The sequence below is a fragment of the Ambystoma mexicanum genome, chromosome 10, assembly GCF_040938575.1.
Source record: "Ambystoma mexicanum isolate Mex_15411 chromosome 10, UKY_AmexF1_1, whole genome shotgun sequence".
In the NCBI taxonomy this organism is placed as follows: domain Eukaryota; kingdom Metazoa; phylum Chordata; class Amphibia; order Caudata; family Ambystomatidae; genus Ambystoma; species Ambystoma mexicanum.
The window spans coordinates 1,486,181,746-1,486,202,397 of NC_090932.1; the positions used below are offsets into that span (position 1 = coordinate 1,486,181,746).

The window sequence follows — 20,652 nt, forward strand, 5'->3', positions numbered from 1 at the left end:
AGTAAAGAGTGCTGACGTTAACCTCCCAAATCATTGAAGACTATATTATGTGCTATCAAACATAGGAAAACATATTCTGTGGTGACCCATTTTCCCAATCCCCCTCTATCATGACTTTCCCATACCCCTATAAGCACTGATCTGCCCATGTCCCACAAAATGTGCTTTTGTTCTGTAGTCATGTAGAAATAGCAGGGTGGCGCCACATTGAGGGGATTTGGGTTCATACAGTTCCTGTGGTAATGTAGGCCTTGACACTAACACTATATGGTGATGTGTTCTTGAATGAAAATGATAGATAATGTATATCACAATGATAGCTTAAATATATTTGTATTATTGCATTGATGGACATTGCTATGTGATGCCAATTCCTGTTATGTTAATGGGGTCAAAGGTTAAGTGACATCACTTTCCGTGAAGTCACTTGGGCAGGGTCAAATTACATGACATTACTTCCTATGTTGTCATCAGGAAGAACAAGGGTCGTTGATGGCAAGTCCGCTACCCCTAGGATTTTGGGTTAATGATGTCCTTGTGAAAGCTCCCACATACTCAACAATGAATACAATAATTGCATTGGATTCCTCCTTAGAAAGTTGGGGGGTGGTTGCCATTGGGGAGGGCTCAACTTGGGGAAATCTGCCACCATATACGCTAAACAGGGCTGAATGCACTCTGTTTATTTATTTATTTGAATTTTTTGTTTAGCGCTGGCCCTACCTCTGCTTTCTGTCTTGCTCATCCAAGGGGAAGTGGAGCTGACTCAGACCACCAACCCAACCACAATATTTACATCAACAGGCAAGAAGGAACCATGTGGACCATGTCTCCCATTCTGTGTGGGTTAGCCATGTTACTGTGAATATGTGTGATTCAGTAGAGGATTGGTCCATTTCCCCACAGTACCCAATATCGAGGCAGACAGATTGAGCTGACTGCCTGTGAAGGCTTTATTAACTCCCAGGCTCTGTATTGTTCAAGGGTCTTTATTTTTGTAAGGCTGTCAGCAAAGTATACTAAAGACCCTCCCTCTCTTAACCTTCCATAGGACCCCTTTATCCTAGCCCAGGCATCCCTAAACCCCAGGTTTCCTAACAAGTGATGGGTTACCCCAATTATCTGATGCTAGCTAATGGTGTAGGCCTAAAGGCAAAAGCCTTATCTATCTGTCTCACATGATTTTCTAGGGGTTCCCTGACCTAACACTTCCCAGGTTTTTTTAATAGGAACTGATGATTCAAGTTTACCAGTGTCAGAGACTTTGGTTCACTCTCTCACTCAGTCACTTTCTCTCCTCTCCCAGATCTTACAATTCCCTCTAGTTCTCTCTCTCTCTCTCTCTCTCTCTCTCTCTCTCTCTCTCTCTCTCTCTCTCTCCCTTTTTTCCTGTCCTGTCTCACCTCCAATCAGGGCCGGTCTTACAACAGATTGCACCCCAGCCGGGAAGCATCGTTGGCGCCCCCCTCCCCCTACCTGTGATCTCATGCATGTGTCATGGGCTGAGCAGCGGGAGTGGGGACTATGAGTGAACAAAATTGTCAATGCTGGCATCTACTGAATTTCATGAACCTCAGAAAACAGCAATAAGAGGGTCAAACCCGAACAGGCCTGGTTATGTTAGTCTGCTTTTGCTCTTCATTTTTAGTAACAATTACCAGTTTGCTGCTGTGACTCAGGTCAGAGAATCGGCAATTTCAGATCTACACTAATGTCATTCGTATGACCTCAAACATTTAGCCACTCTTAAAAGGTGATGAACTGGTCTTGAACAGTGTTACTCAAACCTCCAAGAACAAGCACCAGCAACATACCCACCGATAGCTGTACAAGCCCATCTATCTCAGCATTAAAATACAAGCATTTAAGCAAAATGTATTGCATCAAATATGTCACGGGAAGTTAAATATATTTAGGAGGGACACACTTAAACAATATCACTACTCCATGTGAGTGGTAAAGTCTACTTTAAACATATGCAGAGAGCTAACATGCATGTACAATTCAACATAGCTCCCAATGTTCATGTTGGAGAGGTGGTGTTCTAAAATGATGACATTACAATGTGGACTTTACATTGAAACACACTGCAGTGCATTACCGCAGCAGAGAAATGGCAGTTCGAGTATTGGGGTTTGTTTCGCTCATGCTTGTGAACTCTCAAAATTCTTAAATGTTTCCTTAGTGATCACTCATGTTAGCTCCCGACAGCACCATGAAACTGTAAGATCGCAAAGAAAAACGATGTCTACCATCCCAACATAAAAACAAAAACAATAAAATTCTTAAAGAGTGGAAGATGACCTTTTCTTGGGACTCGTTAAGTTTACTTTTTGTAAATTACTAGTCGAATGCTGCTTGAATAACAGCGGCCCTTGCACATTGTGCAGTGTATAGACAAATTTCATTTCAAGTGACTTGGAGTACTGCGGTTATCAGGGGAAGCATCTCCAGTGTACCCCAAGTGTAGTGCCCTTTGCCCTCCACCCTCACACCCCAGCCTTGCAGCCCTGCGCTTTTTCCAATTCTCCATTATGGTAAAGAACATTGTCCCGAGCTTGGGAGAGAAATGGACTATGCAGAAGGAGCTGCCTCCCCAGGGTGTGTTTAGCTGCTGGTGTATCAAATGCAGAAATGGGTGGTATCAAGAGCCCCACGCTCTGAAACATATTTTGTGCACTGGTTGGTCACACGACAGAGTGTGCGCAGGTGATTCCTCAACACTTGAACCATTCTTTAGAGACCTGGGTTTGATTAATGTGGCGTTAGCTAGTCATGGCCATTTCCCAGCGTTTGTGTTAAGGAAATCGGAAGCTGCACTGTGCAGGGTATTTTGAAGGCCATGAATTGATGCTACAGCATGTCGCGCCCAATGGAACAAAGAAAGTGAAGCATGCATCCTGCAAGTCTGGGTATTTGCATTATACGGACGATGGGCCAACCGTCCACGGAGACGGTTTCTACTGTAGTTGCTGAGTCGCTTTCCCAAGCCAGCTGCTGTGCATACTTCGCTCAGCTTTTGGTCCAGCGCCTGCATACATCCTTCACACCATCATTCACAAGGCGCGTTCGTGTAGGTGTTTGTTTTTCTCGTTAGACTAGCGTGATTGCTATTCCTAACAAAAGAAGCACAACGACAAAGAAGAGTACAAGTCAAGTCTGAGCAAACAGTGAAATGTATGAAACTCTTGCACTAAAATAAAGTCAGCAGTGCATGCCCAGGAAAGAGGGAACAATGAACAATATGCTCGGGTGCGGGAACTAGGAGGGCGTAGTAACCCCCAAACTGGCCCAAGCATGGTACCGGCCCCGAGGGCCTCGCCCTCGAAGTGATTTTGGCCCGGCCAACGGACCGACCAATCCAGCCCGTCTGGAACGTGCAACTGTCTAAGATCTGCTGACCGTGATACTCTGCCCAGGTCTTCCGAGAACCGGCCTTTTGATCTCCTGAGGAGAGTCCACCACCAGTGCTTGCTTCCTTTTTCATGACTACTTGACCCTTGACTAAAGTGTCTAGCTTTTTTGCCGTCCAGAGGCTGTTCTTGGATGGCCCAGTCATCTCCGCAATACCATTTTAAAATAAATAAAATGCCTATGCAGCAACAGGCCTCACCTGCGAGGACGGGAGCAGGAGGAAAGAAGTGTGCTTGCCTCAGCAGGCTGTAGTTACTGCTGGGTTTCCTGAAACAAGGCCAATCAGCGAGGGCAGGATGCAGCACCTGTTTCTATTTGCTGATTCTTCTGCTGCTTGGCAGTGTGTGCTTGTGATGGGAACAACTTCAGGATTTAGTGACCCACTCGCTCCTCTTTTCTGTAATGGCCGGGGCCGACAACACCAGCCAGCCCCAATCGATCCACACTTCAATGTCAGTACGTGCCCATAACCTGGAGGAGGGCACACCGCACGTGCGCCCATGGGCCTGGCTGGCGCCAGCAGCGCCTGCGCCACCCGGGGCCGGGGGAAGGTAATAAAGCAAAAAATGTTGCTAATTTATTTGCCAATTGCCCTGCCCTGCCTGAGGGCCGAGGCCAGGCCCGTTTCTTGGCCCGGGCGAGGCGGGCAACTGCTCGGGGCGCAAAAGCCCCGGGGGGCGCAATTGCCCCGGCCCCTGGAGCCTCTGGAGGGGATGGAATTCCCCAGTTTTTTGGGCCGCGCATTGACGTGGGGAGTTCTGCAGGTCAGGTTCTGCCGCTGCCCCTTTCGACTGTAATTTCACGTAGCACAAAAGTACTACGTGACATTACAGAAGTCAGAGGCTCCCTCTGACCGCTTTCACGCTACTTGGGGTGGGGGGCATAAGCACACCAATAAAAACATTTTAGGTCCCCCTGAAGCTAAGACCAGCCCCTTCCATCACAATGCCGGCAGGAAACTGCTAATGGTGGCCCATTAGTCACTAAATGGTTTCGTGCTGGCATTGAGATGGGAGGGGAGGTGCAGTGGGCTGTGGGCGTGCCTTGCAGGGACGCACCGTGGGCCCCGACACGGTACAAACTGAGACCCGTTTGGGCCCATGGTGCATCAATGCAAGCCCAGAAAATGGCCAAAATAATTGTTTAAAGCAGAGCTATTTCTTTCATGCCGCTTCTTTTCCAAACTATATATCAATTACACTTTAAACCACTTCCGTGGCATTGGTGATGAGTTACTTCACTATGCGGATAATAGTTTTGACCAGTGTTGCTGAGTAAATATTCTTTAAGCTACGAACTGGTTTATTTATTTATGCAATGTGTGTCGGGTACATGGAGACGGATAATTGATTTATTTATGCAATGTTTGTCGGATACCTGTATCCGACACACATTGCATAAATAAATAAATATGCAGGTACCCGACAAACATTGCATAAATAAATACATAATCCTGGTCCATGTATCCTTACAACAGTCAAAACTTTACTGTATCAAAGCATACACTTGATTCCCATTCAAAGAATGTTAAAGTGATTGTTTACTGGGTTCAGGTGTCTCCTTGTCATTGCCCCTTTGGCTTAGGTTGCCTCCAAACCCCCCTTCAGCATCTTGTGTTCTTTGTTGGTTGTATATACTGCATCCTGTGCCATATTCATGGTCTCTTGGTTGGTGTGTTTTCTACATACAAAAAGAAAGTCCTATGTTATATTAGGTGTCACCTTTCACTCTTCCCACATCAAATGGAACATCTTAATAATTATCACACATTTTATTAGTCAAAAATCAGCACATTTTATAAAACAATCATAAAAATGATTATAGTATATAAAACACATACAATATACTAAAACAACACAAGTAGAAACACCATGAGTGAGTCGCAATACAATAATTCTTGAAGGATCAAAACTGTGTAACCAAATAACACTTCGATTCCAATGCCTCACTAATTTCAGCTTGTTTCTTATTGGTTTGTCTCAAAAAAACCCGACTTGTACAAGTTTCTGTCCTTTATGTACAACAATGTAGGACATTCTTCAGGGGAGTGTGTCTTGTGCCGAAATTAAACATCTTCTTTAGTAGGGGAGAGTACCCTGTTAATCAAAAGGACACCCTATTAGTACTCAAAGATTAGATATTAATCTCTATTTACATTCATCCAAACCCTCATCCCTCAAAGGGTATAGTAGTATGTTCATTATCACATACCTCTCTTGCCTTGTATTAACTCTTGGACCTTTACTGATTATTGCTGCAGATTCCCAATTTCTTATAGGAATTCTTGCTCTTCCTCCTCTCTTCTCTAATCTAGTGTACAATAATTGCATATTATTACCATTAGACTTATCTGTCATACAATATATATTTTGAGTGTCTAGAAAGCATAAGGTGATAATGCTTACCAGTATAGGATTCTCCAATCCACTTGTTTTGTCTCTCTCTAAATTACAACATCTCTGTCTGTAGGATAACAATTATCACCCTGTAAAACAGGCCGATACATCCTGTTTCAATTTTTCAGTTATAAAAACCAAACTTGCATTGTGCTATGTGGTGAGTCAACAAACACACTTACTTGTGGTTATGTATAAGGATGTTAATTTCCAAATTTCATCACAGGGAGGCCCTTGTTTCAATAGATGTCGGTGGACTCCAGTTCCTTATTTAAGTCAAGCTCTAAAAGACAAAGCCGTGAAAACTGCAAATTAAACACCAGCTAGCTTCTTATGCCTGGAATCCTGCATTATCTATATCTCACGTTCTGTCCTCCACACTTACTTTATTCACTTGGCATGCAACTCGGATCTGCTTCCCGTTTAGTTCCAATTACTCTGTTTGGCAATTCGAAATGGCATTATGTTCGCGGGTGAAACCGTGACTCACTTCACGTCATAACGCTATCACGTAACGTCATGACGTCATCACGTCGGCGCAATAATGCGTCGAGGACCTCTATGCGGTAGTGTATCAACATCAATATAGACATGATAGATCCCTTTTAGTATGGGAAATGTAGGATAGTTCTATACTACATCAGTTTCGGAAAAAGTGAACAAGGATAGATGTGGCCGCGGCTCACATCGTGGAAAGCCCAAAATTGCTAGTAGGGTTAGAATGGTAGCCTTGCTGTCGTTTGTGTCCCAGTGTGTGAAAACACAATTACAGAAAAACAAGCATCAAGTTTTAACTTCCACAAATTAAAATGACTAATTCTTGGTTTTACAGAAGACAAGATAAAACATCTCACTTTACAAATGTCATAGAGGTAATATACAATGGTCCTATTCTCTAATTACACAGTTAAGCATTATGCCATTCCACTCCTTCATTCAGACCACTGATATGGCTTTTTGACTAAAAAATCAATTTTTGTTCCAGATGTAATAGTTTCTTATTGATGACTGTTTGCGATTTGCCCTTGATTTGTCTCAAAATACACCACTCGAAGTCATTACATGTATGTTTCATTTCCAAAAATGTTTAACCAACGGAGCTTGCTCAACCTCATTTCTAATGCAACTCTTATGTTCAATCATTCTTGTTCTGCATTTTCTATTTGTTTTACCAATAAACATGCGTTTACAAGGACATTTTATCAAATAAATCACATTGTTGGTGTTACAATTTGTATGTTCATTGATGTTTCACATCCTTTCTAGACCCAAGTCTACATTCATTGTTCTTTTCGTTTGAGTGCACATTGTACAGTTACCACAAGGGTAATGTCCTACCACAGGGGGTTGACCCCATAGGTTAGTTTGTTGTAAGGGCTTTTTCTTTACACTAACATCATTTCTCATTACTAAATTCCGCACAGTGGTGCTTTTCTTAAAAGCCACTATTGGCCTTCCTACTTCCTTGGTCATGATCTTATAACAATACCTTGTAATAATACCCTTAATCCTGTACGACAGGTTGTTGAACGTATTCACAAATACTAAAAGTGTTTCTTTTGTGCTTTTCTCTCTCTGTATTTGTTGATCAAGGAGAGATTCCCCGATTGTTATTAAACGCCCTCTTGGCTGCTTTCTTAACCAACGGGGTAGGGTACCCACGATGCACCAATATAGTAATCAAATTGTTGGCTCTGTTTTCATACGATTCGTTTGTACTGCTGCTCTTTTTTAATCGTAAATATTGACCAAAAGGGAGATTGTTCTTCACATGTTGCACATGGTGGCTCTTAAAATGTAACAGAGCATTCTTGTCTGTGATTTTGTGTACGGTCGAACTAACAGTAAACCATTTTAATGGTATATGCAGATATCTAAATAGTTAATTTCCTTGTTACTGCTATTGCTGGTACATTTTAGATATCTATTTTATTGATTCAGCCACTGTATAAAATAACAAGACTCTTCTTCATTCCCTTTCCAAATAACAAACATATCGTTTTTATAACGGATCCAACAAAGTATGTTGTTCTGAAATGGATTTCGATCATTATAAACAACAGTTTCCTCGAACATATTAACATACAAATTGGCGACATTTGGAGCCATCGCTGACCCCATTGCCGTCCCCTCAGTTTGTTTGTAGAACTGCCCCATAAACTGAAAGAAGTTTTCTGTAACGGCCATTTCTGTGCACCATTTGATGAAAGAATTCGACACTGGATTTTCATCATCTCTTTTCAGTAAGGTTTCCTCCACTACCTCCAATGTTGCCAATTGCGGTATATTAGTATATAGTGCTTGAATATCTAAGCATAACAGTAAATTCACATTAGGGTCAAATGTATTACCCTCTGTCATGATGCCTACCCCTGGGCATCAGGACCAAGGCCCTCAGCTCCGGGAGCAGGCATCCAGACATTTGTTTAAACCTCAGCAGCCCCGGCTAGGGGCTGTCTGGGTTCAGTCCTGGCACCTTAGGGGCCAGGTTTATCATAGAAATCAGTCCTGGCGCCATAGGCGCCAGGCTCATAGACTTTACTTACCTGATGCAGACCATGCTGCAAAAGAGTCCAAGCCTACATGAGGCCTGTATGGGACTATTTTGTTACAGGGACTATGTTTTACTCGGGCGTGGCTCTAGGGAACTTCTTACCTGGAACTACTTTGGAGGCTATTTAAACCACACCCGAACAGCAGCACATGCTTCGCGTTATTCTGCATCCAGCAGCGTGACGCTCACCGTGCCTGCAGCCAGCATCCAGTCTTCTGCCATGCCCGCGTGCCTGCAGCCAGCATCCAGTCTTCTGCCACGCCCGCCTCGAATCCGGAGCTCCTAGAATAAAGAAGAAGAAAAGGACAAGGTTAGAAAACAAACTTATTTCAAATTCCTCACCTAATTTCGGAACCATTTCATCTCCGGACCTGGAAAGTACATCAGTCCTGCACGCGTCGCTTCGCCAGCTCCAGCACGGCGCCATACTCACCAGTTCTCACAGCATCTTTCGATCTGGCACTGTCCTCATCATTTCTCCGCCGTAATCCGGCACCTAGGGGACACAAGAAAAAACAAGGTGAGCCAAGGGAATCAACAAATACAACCTCTTACCACCATAGACTTGCCACCGGCGGTATTATTCCATAACTCTCCACATTTTCATATGCCGCATCTGTAAAGAGGGAGAAAAACAACACGTTAACGCATGCAATAGTTACCGGACAGCGTTGGGTAACACAGACTCTTACCTGAACGCCAGCAGCAGCTACGAGACCTTCTTCTCACGAACTCAGTAGCAACTTAAGGAAGGAAGGGGACAAGAGTGAACATCGGGCACATTGAACTCTTTGAACTTGATACTTACCAATCCCGCCAGGGACTTCAGAGTCAATACTTACCGGAACTCTCCCAAAGCCTTCAAACCAGTGAAGGAACTGGTATCTACGCGCCCCTGCAAGACACGCAGGATGGAGAGCTCATCTTTTACGAACATAAGGTGAGGTTACTAAGGGGATATCGGAGGTGATTAGTGGGGGAGAGCGAGAACAGTTGGGAGGCCATCACTAAAACCCACAGGTGGTTAATCCCTGTCTCCACTTGCAGGAAAATACTTCTTCGGGTCCAGCAGACAAGACTAGGCGGGTCAGCCCAGACAGTCATCTCTGCACTATGCATCAGTTTGAAGGAGACCGCAGCTGTCCGGGTCCGATCGACGCCCCTGTGGGATCCAGGTGAGCATAACAGAACGCAAAGCCTCTCTACAAATACCCACCCGGGTGTTATGGAAACCTCGGAAACCGACCAACTGGCCCAATTATTGGGGGAACTTAGGGCGGAAGTACATGCCGCTCGCCAAGAGACTATTGCCCTCAGGAGAGAACTGATTGTCTCAAAGGAGCGCACGGATGATCTGGCTAGGCAACTACTGCAAAACCAAGCTGGGCAAACGCCCCTACCTGGATATGGGGGAAACCCAACCCCCGTTTCATCAAGCAATCCAGTGCAAGTGGTTTTACCAGGAAATATTCCGTTAGCTCCACCCGAATGCTTTGCTGGGGACCCCAAAAGGTTCGCCGTGTTTATGACCCAATGCCGCTTGCACTTTTTATGCAGACCGGGAACATTTCCAAATGACCAAGCCAAAGGAGCCTTTGTATTGTCATATCTTAGTGGCAGCGCAGCGGATTGCTCCATTCCATTAGTCAACCAGGATGATCCTCTTCTCCGGGATTTTCAGGGTTTTCAAAGGAGCATGGAAAAACTATTCGCCAGACAGTCACAGGGTCAAGCCCTGGACAACGAACTTTTATCCTTACGACAAGGTAACCAGGATCTGCTAACCTATATTGCAACCTTCAATAGGTTGGTGGTGGAAACCGGGTGGCCGGAGGAAAAACGAATTCCATTGTTTCATCGTGGACTTCGGGGAGAACTCAAAGATGTCTTGGCTCAAGTTGTGAACCCACCTCAGGATTGCACAGAAGGTATAGACTTAGTGGTCCAGCTAGACCACCGACTTCAGAACCGAAAGACTGATCGAGCTAAGTTCGAGAACCGGGTATTGGTTAAACCCAATGTTGCCCCCAAAGGAACAGATGCATCTGAACCTATGCAGATCGGGGGGGTTGAAGGACCCTTAACTCAAAAGGAAAGAGAAAGAAGATGACAGATGCAGTTGTGTCTGTACTGTGGAACCTCAGGACATTTTCTACAGGTTTTCCCTACAAAACCACCCAAGAAGGTGGTAGGAGTTGCTGATAAAATCCACATAGAGTCTGATTTGGGAAACGACCATGCCCGACAAGCGTAGAGGTCCGCTTGCCGAGCTTAAAGAAGGACACTTAGATCTTGCATCTGATCATCCCAATGGTCCTACTTGATCCCAGGCAGCCATCACGTATGCACGCAGTAAGGGCATACATAGATAGCGGGGCCGTAGGAAACTATATGGACCACGAATTGGTGTCAAGGATGAATCTACCTCTTTGCAAAAAGACCACTTCGGATGTCATCACCACAGGTGATGGAACTGAGATTGCCTCGGGGCCTGTAACTCATTCCACTACAGAGATGACACTGTTGAGTCAAGATGGGCATCAAGAGACTATTGTGTGTGTTCTAATCAAAGCCCCACAGTTCCAGATAATACTGAGGATGCCATGGTTGGAAACACATAATCCTTGTATAGATTGGCGAGAGAAGAGAATAACCTTCCCGGATTGTGCACACACCTGTTACCCGGAGAAAACTTTGAACAAAGGCCTGGCTACAGTCGTTAACCCAATTGTGCAGTTACCTCAGGAATACCAAGAATTTCAGGATGTTTTTCAAAAAGAACAGACCAATACTTTACTTCCTCACAGATCATACGATTGTCAAATTGACCTCCTACCCGGTGCACAACCCCCATGCAGTAGAATCTACGCCCTCACGGAACCTGAAAATCGTCACCTACGGCAATACTTGGACCAATACCTTGCTAATGGCTTTATTCGTCCTTCCAAGTCTCCTGCATCCTCAGCTTTATTCTTTGTGCCAAAAAAGGAAAGTGCATAGATTACCGCGCATTAAATCAGATTACGGTAAAAAAACGATACCCATTGCCTCTGATCCCCGAATTACTAGACCAAGTAAAGGATGCTTGTAGCTACACTAAGTTAGATCTCTGAGGGGCATATCATCTGGTACGTGTCAAGAAAAGCGACGAATGGAAGACTGCCTTTCGCACCAAGTACGGATTATTCGAATATCAGGTGATGCCCTTCGGGTTGTGCAATGCACCAGCAGCCTTCCAGTATTTTATGAACGATGTCCTTCGTGAACTCATTGACGTCTGTGTCGTATACATAGATGATATTGTAGTGTACTCCTCCTCAGAATCAGACCATGTTAAGCACTTGCGTGCAGTCCTTGAGAAACTACGCCAGCACAAGTTATATGCAAAATTGGAAAAATGTTTTTTTCATGCTACGGATGTTGAATTTCTTGGATTTATCCTGACTCCAAAAGGAGTCTGAATGGACTCTCGAAAGGTGGATGCAATTCTCAAGTGGCCATCACCCAGTTCATTCAAAGGGGTACAAAGCATGCTCGGATTTGCTAATTTCTACCGCAGATTCATTCCGGACTTCTCCCATGTTATACACCCCATCACAGCACTTTTGCGAAAAAACAAACGCTTCTTGTGGACCGAAGAGGCTGAAAAGGCCTTCCAAGAGCTGAAAGCGAAATTCACATCAGCACCTGTCTTAAAGCATCCACGCCCTGAGCTTCCATACATAGTAGAAACTGATGCATCCAGTTTAGCCATGAGAGCTGTCCTGTTCCAGAAGGATCCTGAAACCGGTCAACTTCACCCAGTAGCGTTTTGGTCCAGAAAGTTCTCAGCACCTGAGTTAAAGTATGCGGTTACCGATAAAGAGCTATTAGCCATCAAATCCGCCTTTAAGGCTTGGCGGCACTATCTTCTTGGTGCCAGGCATACTATTACCATAATCACCGATCACCGGAACCTGCAGTATTTAAAAACAGCCAAAGGCCAATCATCGCGACAACTTCGATGGGCATTGTTCTTTGCCGAATTCGATTTCGTGATCACTTATCGACCAAGCTGCAAAAATGGCAAAGCAGATGCCTTATCCCGAATAGGGATGGGTGAAGCATATGCAAACCCGGAACCAGTGCCAATAATTCCCGAGCAAAGAATTCTTGGCATAACTACTCTACAGAGACTAGAAGATATTCATTCAAAAATTCAACAACTCTTCGATCCAACAACCCTGCAGGACTGGGTAAAGAAAGGCCCGGACTACTCAGTCGTCAATGACCTACCTTACTATCAAGGACAACTATTTCTACCACACAAGGAAATACAAGAACTAGTCATCTCCAATTACCATGACACCCTGATGGAAGGGCACCCAGGTATCGCAAAAACTGAAGCGAAAATTAAGAGACAGTTCTGGTGGCCCACTTGGCGAAAAGATGTAAAGTCATTTGTGATGTCTTGTGGCATTTGCGCCCAAAACAAAAGCCAGAAGAAAAAACCTGCTGGCCTTTTACAACCTTTGGATATTCCACCTACACCATGGCATACCTTGTCTTTAGACTTTATTACAGATCTACCTCCATGTAATGGATTTAACACCATCCTAGCTATTGTGGATCTTTTTTCCAAGATGGCCCCCTTTATTCCTTTAAAGGGGTTACCTTCTGCTTCGATTCTGGCCAAGGAGTTCCTCGAAAACATTGTTCGATTACACAGATTCCCTTCCGTATTGGTTTCTGACCGATGTAGTCAATTTATCTCGCATTTTTGGAAGAAATGTTGTCAACTGGCACAAATCGACGTGAGGCTATCAACAAGTCACCATCCCCAGACCGATGGTCAGACGGAAAGGACCAACCAGACCCTTGAACAGTACCTACGCTGCGTGCTACACCAGACCGAAAGCAATTGGAAAGATATTTTATGGATTTCCGAGTACGCATACAATAACTCTGTACATTCAGGAACCGGACAAAGCCCTTTTTATACCAAATATGGACATCACCCTTGAACCTCAGAACTCGATTCGCCTCAGCACTTATAAATGCCCGCAGTTAGTCATTTGCACTCTGCTATTACACAAGCCTTTAAGGAAGCCACAGAACATTTGAAACGAGCAAAAGAGAAATACAAGAAAAATGCTGATCAACATAGAAGTGAAACTCCACAATACCAGATTGGGGATCAAGTTTGGCTGGCTACAAAACATATACTTCTGAAGGGAACTCTGACTTTTAATCCTAGATATTTGGGACCTTACACCATTAAGGCCATTATCAACCCGGTGGCCGTCAAATTGGAATTACCCTCTAATATGCGAATTCATCCTGTCTTTCATGTTTCACTTCTAAAACCAGTTCAACCAGGGACAAGATTAACGAAACCACCTGACCCCATCTTGATAGATGGAGAACCTGAATTCGAGGTAAAAAATATCCTGGACTCCAAGATGATTAAATCAAAACTTTTTTATTTGATCGATTGGAAGGGCTACGGATCACAAGAAAGATCATGGGAGCCTAGCGACCACGTTCATGCACCTCGGTTGGTGAAAAGATTCCATCAGAACTTCCCAGACAAACCGGGGTTAGAGGGAAGAACGCCTTTAGGAGGGGCTTGGGGGGGGGAGTGCTGTCATGATGCCTACCCCCGGGCATCAGGACCAAGGCCCTCAGCTCTGGGAGCAGGCATCCAGACATTTGTTTAAACCTCAGCAGCCCCGGCTAGGGACTGTCTGGGTTCAGTCCTGGCGCCTAAGGGCCGGGCTCATAGACTTTACTTACCTGATGCAGACCATGCTGCAAAAGAGTCCAAGCCTACATGAGGCCTGGATGGGACTATTTTGTTACAGGGACTATTTTTTACTCGAGCGTGGCTCTAGGGAACTTCTTACCTGGAACTACTTTGGAGGCTATTTAAACCACATCCGAACAGCAGCACATGCTTCGTGTTATTCTGCGTCCAGCAGCGTGACGCTCACCGTGCCTGCAGCCAGCATCCAGTCTTCTGCCACGAACCGCGTGCCTGCAGCCAGCATCCAGTCTTCTGCCATGCCTGCCTCGAATCCAGAGATCCTAGAATAAAGAAGAAGAAAAGGACACGGTTAGAAAACAAACTTATTTCAAATTCCTCACCTAATTCTAGAACCATTTCATCTCCGGACCTGGAAAGTACATCAGTCCTGCACGCGTCGCTTCGCCAGCTCCAGCACGGCACCATACTCACCAGTTCTCACAGCATCTTTCGATCTGGCAATGTCCCCATCATTTCTTCGCCGTAATCCAGCACCTAGGGGACACAAGAAAAAGCCAGGTGAGCCAAGGGAATCAACAAATACAACCACTTGCCACTGGCGGTATTATTCCATAACTCTCCACATTTTCATATGCTGCATCTGTAAAGAAGGAGAAAAACAACACGTTAACGCATGCAATAGTTACCGGACAGCGTTGGGTAACACAGACTCTTACCTGAACGCCAGCAGCAGCTACGAGACCTTCTTCTCACGAACTCAGTAGCAACTTAAGGAAGGAAGGGGACAAGAGTGAACATCGGGCACATTGAACTCTTTGAACTTGATACTTACCAATCCCGCCAGGGACTTCAGAGTCAATACTTACCGGAACTCTCCCAAAGCCTTCAAACCAGTGAAGGAACTGGTATCTACGCGCCCCTGCAAGACACGCAGGATGGAGAGCTCATCTTTTACGAACATAAGGTGAGGTTACTAAGGGGATATCGGAGATGATTAGTGGGAGAGAGCGAGAACAGTTGGGAGGCCATCACTAAAACCCACAGGTGGTTAATCCCTGTCTCCACTTGCAGGAAAATACTTCTTCGGGTCCAGCAGACAAGACTAGGCGGGCCAGTCCAGACAGTCATCTCTGCACTACGCATCACGTTGAAGGAGACCGCAGCTGTCCGGGTCCGATCGACACCCATGTGGGATCCAGGTGAGCGTAACACCCTCTATCCTATTGATGGCGTCCGTTATATCCTTTACATAACTTTTCATGGTTGGAATGAAATGTCTTAGATAAAGGTCTACAAATTTGGAAAGGGGTTCCAATAGTGAATTTACACACAAAACAATAGGTCTTCCCGGGGATTCTCTAGACTTTTATGAATTTTAGGGCGAGTATAAAAGATAGGAACTCTTCCATTCTCTCTGATGAGGTATTCCCCCTCTTGTTTACTGATCATGTGTTCTTCCACAGCTCTATGAACCTTATCTCTGATTATACTTAAAAAGGTCACTACTGGGGTCTCTGTCTATTTTTTGATAATGATTCTCATCTGCTAGTAGGTTATCGCATTCTTTAATGTAATCACTCCTGTTCAGTATTACAATGGCGCCGCCTTTATCGGCTTGACGTATAATGATCTTATCATTGGCCCCCAAATCTTTCAAAATATTATGTTCCGTTATACTTAAATTGGAGTAATGAGGGATACCTCTAGCTTCTAATTTGGTAATCTCCTCCAGTACCTTCCTTTCAAAAACCTTTGATTCTGCAGATTGTGAGTTAGCCGGGGCACAAAATACAGAGGGATTTCTGAAACCACTGCAATTGTCCCCCTTGTCAAAAGTATTGTCCAAGAAAAACTCTCTTACATGTACTTTACGCATAAACTGATTGAATTCAATCCTGAACTTGTGGAATTTTGTTAATACAAAATTCAGTCCCTTATTTAGCACTTCCTCTTCTTTTTCGGTAATCTGGACATCTGAGAGATTCACTACCAGCCCCTGTAGCAGCGTGTTTGCATCCGTTCGGTTTCCCACTGTCTCTGGCCTCCTCCTCTTCCTAAAAAAGGTTGTCTTTGATTATTGCCTCTCTGGCCATTATTTCTTGTACCTCTCCCTCGAAAGGAGAGTGTGTCTCCCCTATTGCTCGAAATTTCAGTGCCTCGGGATTCATCATATTCAGAGGATCCCCCATCGCTCGAGCTGTAAGATGTATTCCGGAAGCGTAGTCTCCAGTTATGTTTTATATTGGGTCTAGACTCTCCAAATTTATAATCCTTATTGCTATAGTGGAACGCCTTCTCGTGAGAGAAATTATGCATATCTTTTTTCATTCTCTTCACTTGTTCAGAGACAGTTTCATTTTTAAATTCTTACATCTCTTTTAAATGTTTGTCTAGGCCTTTTTTTTGAAAGCTTCAACATCAAATTTATTCTTGATTTTTTCTTCTAAATTCTTCAGATCGATCTCAATCTTTTTTGCTGTTTCTTGTGATGTTTCAATGATCAATATTAACCAGCCACGGCCACATTTATTGGAGATATAACTCCATTTCAATTTAAATTCAAGATTGTCTAGAAACAATCTAGGTTCGTTTCTCACAGTAAGTCCTTGGGGTAAAGCCTGATTTTTAACATACTCTAACATAATAATGGCATGTAATTATGTACGGATGAGTCTTTTCCTCATCTGTACTGGTTCATCCCATTGGTCATCTTTGTCAAGTCTTCAAGGTCTTTATTCAAACCCACTATTGGTAAGGATTCTGTCAGCTTCCGAACATATTCATCATCGAAGGCTAGACACTTTTCGGATTCCATAATAGGGTTCCGATAGTATGCCCAATTGTACACTAAACAGAGTAGAAAAGGAATGGCAGTATTGTGTTACTTATCACGTCCACCACCGAGACCCTATTGGTCTCTAACAACTATATTCTCACAACGGTTCTGAAACACATGTAGGGATAAACAGACTTCTTGCTCTGTGAACATATATTTTCTATATACAAAAAGAAAGTCCTATTTTCTATTAGGTGTCACCTTTCACTCTTCCCACATCAAATGGAACATCTTAATAATTATCACAAATTTTATTAGTCATAAATCAGCAAATTTCATTAAACAATCATAAAACTGATCATAGTATATAAAACACATACAATTATACTAAAACAACACAAGTAGAAACATCATGAGTGAGTCGCAATACAATAATTCTTGAAGGATCAAAACTGTGTAACCAAATAACACTTTGATTCCAATGCCTCACTAATTTCAGCTTGTTCCTTATTGGTATGTCTAAAATAAAAACGACTTGTACAAGTTTCTGTCCTTTATGTACAACAATGTAGGACATTCTTCAGGGGGGTGTCTCTTGTGCCGAAATTAAAAATCTTCTTTAGTAGGGGAGAGTACCCTGTTAATCAAAAGGACACCCTATTAGTACTCAAAGATTAGATATTAATCTCTATTTACATTCGTCCAAACCCTCATCCCTCAAAGTGTATAGCAGTATGTTCATCATTACATACCTCTCTTGCCTTGTATTAACTCTTGGACCTTTACTGATTATTGCTGCAGATTCCCAATTTCTTATAGGAATTCTTGCTCTTCCTCGTCTCTTCTCTAATCTAGTGTACAATAATTGCATATTATTACCGTTAGACATATCTGTCATACAATATATATTTTGGTTGGTGTGCCCAGTCCTCATTATCTGCAGCCTAAGTGGGACTGGGGCATAAAATTGTCTTGGGCACCAGTGAAAAAGTGGCCCACTGTTGCAAATGGCAATTCATTCCTTGTGTGACAGACTGTTTAACTTTGGGTAGGATTTCCTTAACGGTGTAGTTTGGGAATGGCGTGAAGGGTGCAGTGGGAGTGGTGCGCGGGGTGCGGCGGGTGTGGAGCGTGGGGTGCGGTGTGAGTGGCGCATGGGATGGGGCGCGGGGGTGGGCGCCTTCCTAGTGTTTCCCCCTGGGCACCAAATGGACTAGAAACTGCCCTGGCCAAGGCCACAGCCTGCAGCAGTGCCAGTGGTAGAATACACGTGTAACACGTTTGTTTCCTAACATTAAAAAAATGAACAGGTACATTATTTTTTATAATGTTAGGAAACGAACGTGTTACACATGTATTCTAGCACTGGCACTGTGGACTGCTGGTGCAGCGCCCCCTAGAGGCTGACTGACGTCAGACAGCTGCCTGGGCTGCCTGACGCAAAGACCAGCCCTGCCTCCAATGGCCATCTTCCTTCCCCCTCTCTTCTGGCCCTCTGATATTCACACTACCTTTCTCTCTATGCTGTTCTTTCCTGCCACCCTACTCCCACTACCGCCATACTCTTTCCACACCATGTCATACACTCGCTGTATCATTCTCACTCTCTAATTCCCTCTTCATTTCTGGTTGTCTATCTTTCTTTCTGACTCTCGTTTCACCCCCACCCCGCTCACACTGCACTCTATACATCTGGTACCACTCTCTCTGACAACCAATACCTCACCTTCAATCTCTTTCTGTACTCCAGCAGACTCCAGCAAGCTATTTGCTTCCTCACCTGGTACCGCCTCCTGGCTGGTCTCTTGGACCACCTCTTTTGCTCCCGACCTCAACCGAACACCTTTCAATCTCCTCTGTGGTAGCTGGGCTTTTGTAGCCCAGCCCTCCCGCTACTAACACTTTTCACAGCTCCCATTGGTCCCCTTAGTCTCATACTTAACTTGGCCAATCGCTGGCTAGGTTTTATAAAATTGCTGATTTACACAGGTGCAGAGCTTTAAAAGAAACTCTTAGCCCCGCTCCCTTATGCATCTCCATTTGCAGGGTAGTAGCCAGGTGATCGGGCTGCTCGTTTTCCATGTGATCTTGTGTGCTGGTGAGGTTTGTTTCCATGGTTTTGGGAGGATTTCGGTGTCTCGTCTGCAAAATTGCAGGCTCTTCTCACTCGGTTTGTTTTATGTTGCCCCACCATTCACCATAATTTGAGTGTTGGATGTCCCATTTCTGATTGACAAGAGAATCCCAGTCTTTTCCATTTCTGTTCAATATTACTTTCCTTTGATTCCAGTCGAGGTTTTCTTGTTTGCACTCAGATGCATTGTCCTGAAAAACAAAATATCTCTGTCCAGAAACAGTAATGGGAGACATAGTGTGACAGAGGGTGGGCCTGCATTAACATTTAAGGCATGTATTGGAATTTCAGAGACCGGGCCCCCCAACTCCCACTCCCCACCTCTGAAACATGGTTGTCTCTGGTTTTAGCTGTGGGAGCGAATCCCTATTCCCCTTTCTGACATGATGCGGTCCTGAACCCTAGGAATCACGAGTGGAAGTTGTATCCACAGCTCTTTTAGAAGATGTTTTGCCTCTTTGGGCTTCCACCCATTGACCTCTTTGCAATAGAGTCCAACAGCAAGTGAAGTGAGGGCCTGTTCTGTGCGTGTCCCCAAAAACCTCTCCTTCAAAGAGTGATCTCCAAGTTCAAGTAATCGATCAGTTACTCCCTGATTTTCATAGCCCTGTACTGGTCCGCAAGGGCGTGCTTCTCAAACCTGCTCAGCGTGGTGCCTTAGTGCCTTGAGGTCCAATCTTTCTCCAAGCATGCAAAGAACTGGTGTACCAATACATCACACTTTATTTATCCTTGTCCTCAAGTGCTGACCACAGCAGCGTGTTGTTGCCTGAGGAATTGGCTCTTGGTCTTCTGGGAATTTCCCAGGAAGTGATACGGGCAGCCAGGAAAGCATCCACAAGTAGTTAATGCAAGAATAAGTGTACACCCTTTTGTGGTAGATCAGAGTCGGCCTAAATATACTTGCTCTTCAGTTAAACACTGTCCTGGTATTCATTGCATTTTCATCGTATTTTTAGCAGAGTGGACCACACGCTGACACTTGTAGGTCACACTTGACTGCCATTGGAGCGTACAGAAATTCTGAAGACATTTCATTTTATTGTGATCCATTCCAGAAAAGCCATATATAAGGTCTTTCTAAGCTTTTCCCCCAGTCAGGCAACCACATCCTCTTTGGGAGCTTCATATTGACCTGGCTAGTTACGCTTATAAAAGCATCAATCCTGTGGCTTTTGGTTATATAAATTTGGTCCTGTAGAAGCCGAAGGATGTTCTTTCAGTTGCCTTGACATTGGCAGGGAAATGCAAGCATTCTTTTCAAGTGAGCCTTTTGCTGTTTTTAATAAAGGCTAGGTGGTGGTATGTGCCCACCCTGCTGTTCTCCCCGGGGTGATCTCTTGCTCCCGCATGAATCAGTATGGTTCCTTGCCCACTATCTTTCCTTTCTCCAAAATCAGAGGTGAATGTATTGGATGTCAGAATGGCCTTTTAAGTTTTATTTGGCACATATTGAGGCAACTTGCTAATTTGATGCTTAGTTTATTTCTTTGGATAATTCCACACCTGATTGATGGGCCCCAAAGTGTCTATAGTGAAGTGGATGGTTTGGGCTATTATGCTTGCAAGTTGCAGATACGAGATATCCCCTCATGGCTTCGTGCCAAGGCTGCAGCTTTGGCTTATCAGAAG

The 20,652-nt window shown here is 44.3% G+C and overlaps 1 protein-coding gene and 1 long non-coding RNA gene across 3 annotated transcripts in view; one reads left to right on the plus strand and one right to left on the minus strand.

Moving 5' to 3' along the window:
- Positions 1 to 20,652, plus strand: part of MLXIP (MLX interacting protein) — a 1,610,055-nt gene that overhangs the window by 944,053 nt on the left and 645,350 nt on the right. The window lies entirely within an intron of this gene.
- The window catches only part of LOC138492452 (uncharacterized), a 249,553-nt gene continuing 234,113 nt past the window's right edge, over positions 5,213 to 20,652 (minus strand). For both annotated transcript variants that reach the window (XR_011276209.1, XR_011276208.1), the window contains exons 4-5: positions 5,626 to 6,093; positions 5,213 to 5,510 (exon numbers count right to left, since the gene is read on the minus strand). This is a non-coding gene — a long non-coding RNA (uncharacterized lncRNA). The remainder of the gene's footprint in view (positions 5,511 to 5,625; positions 6,094 to 20,652) is intronic.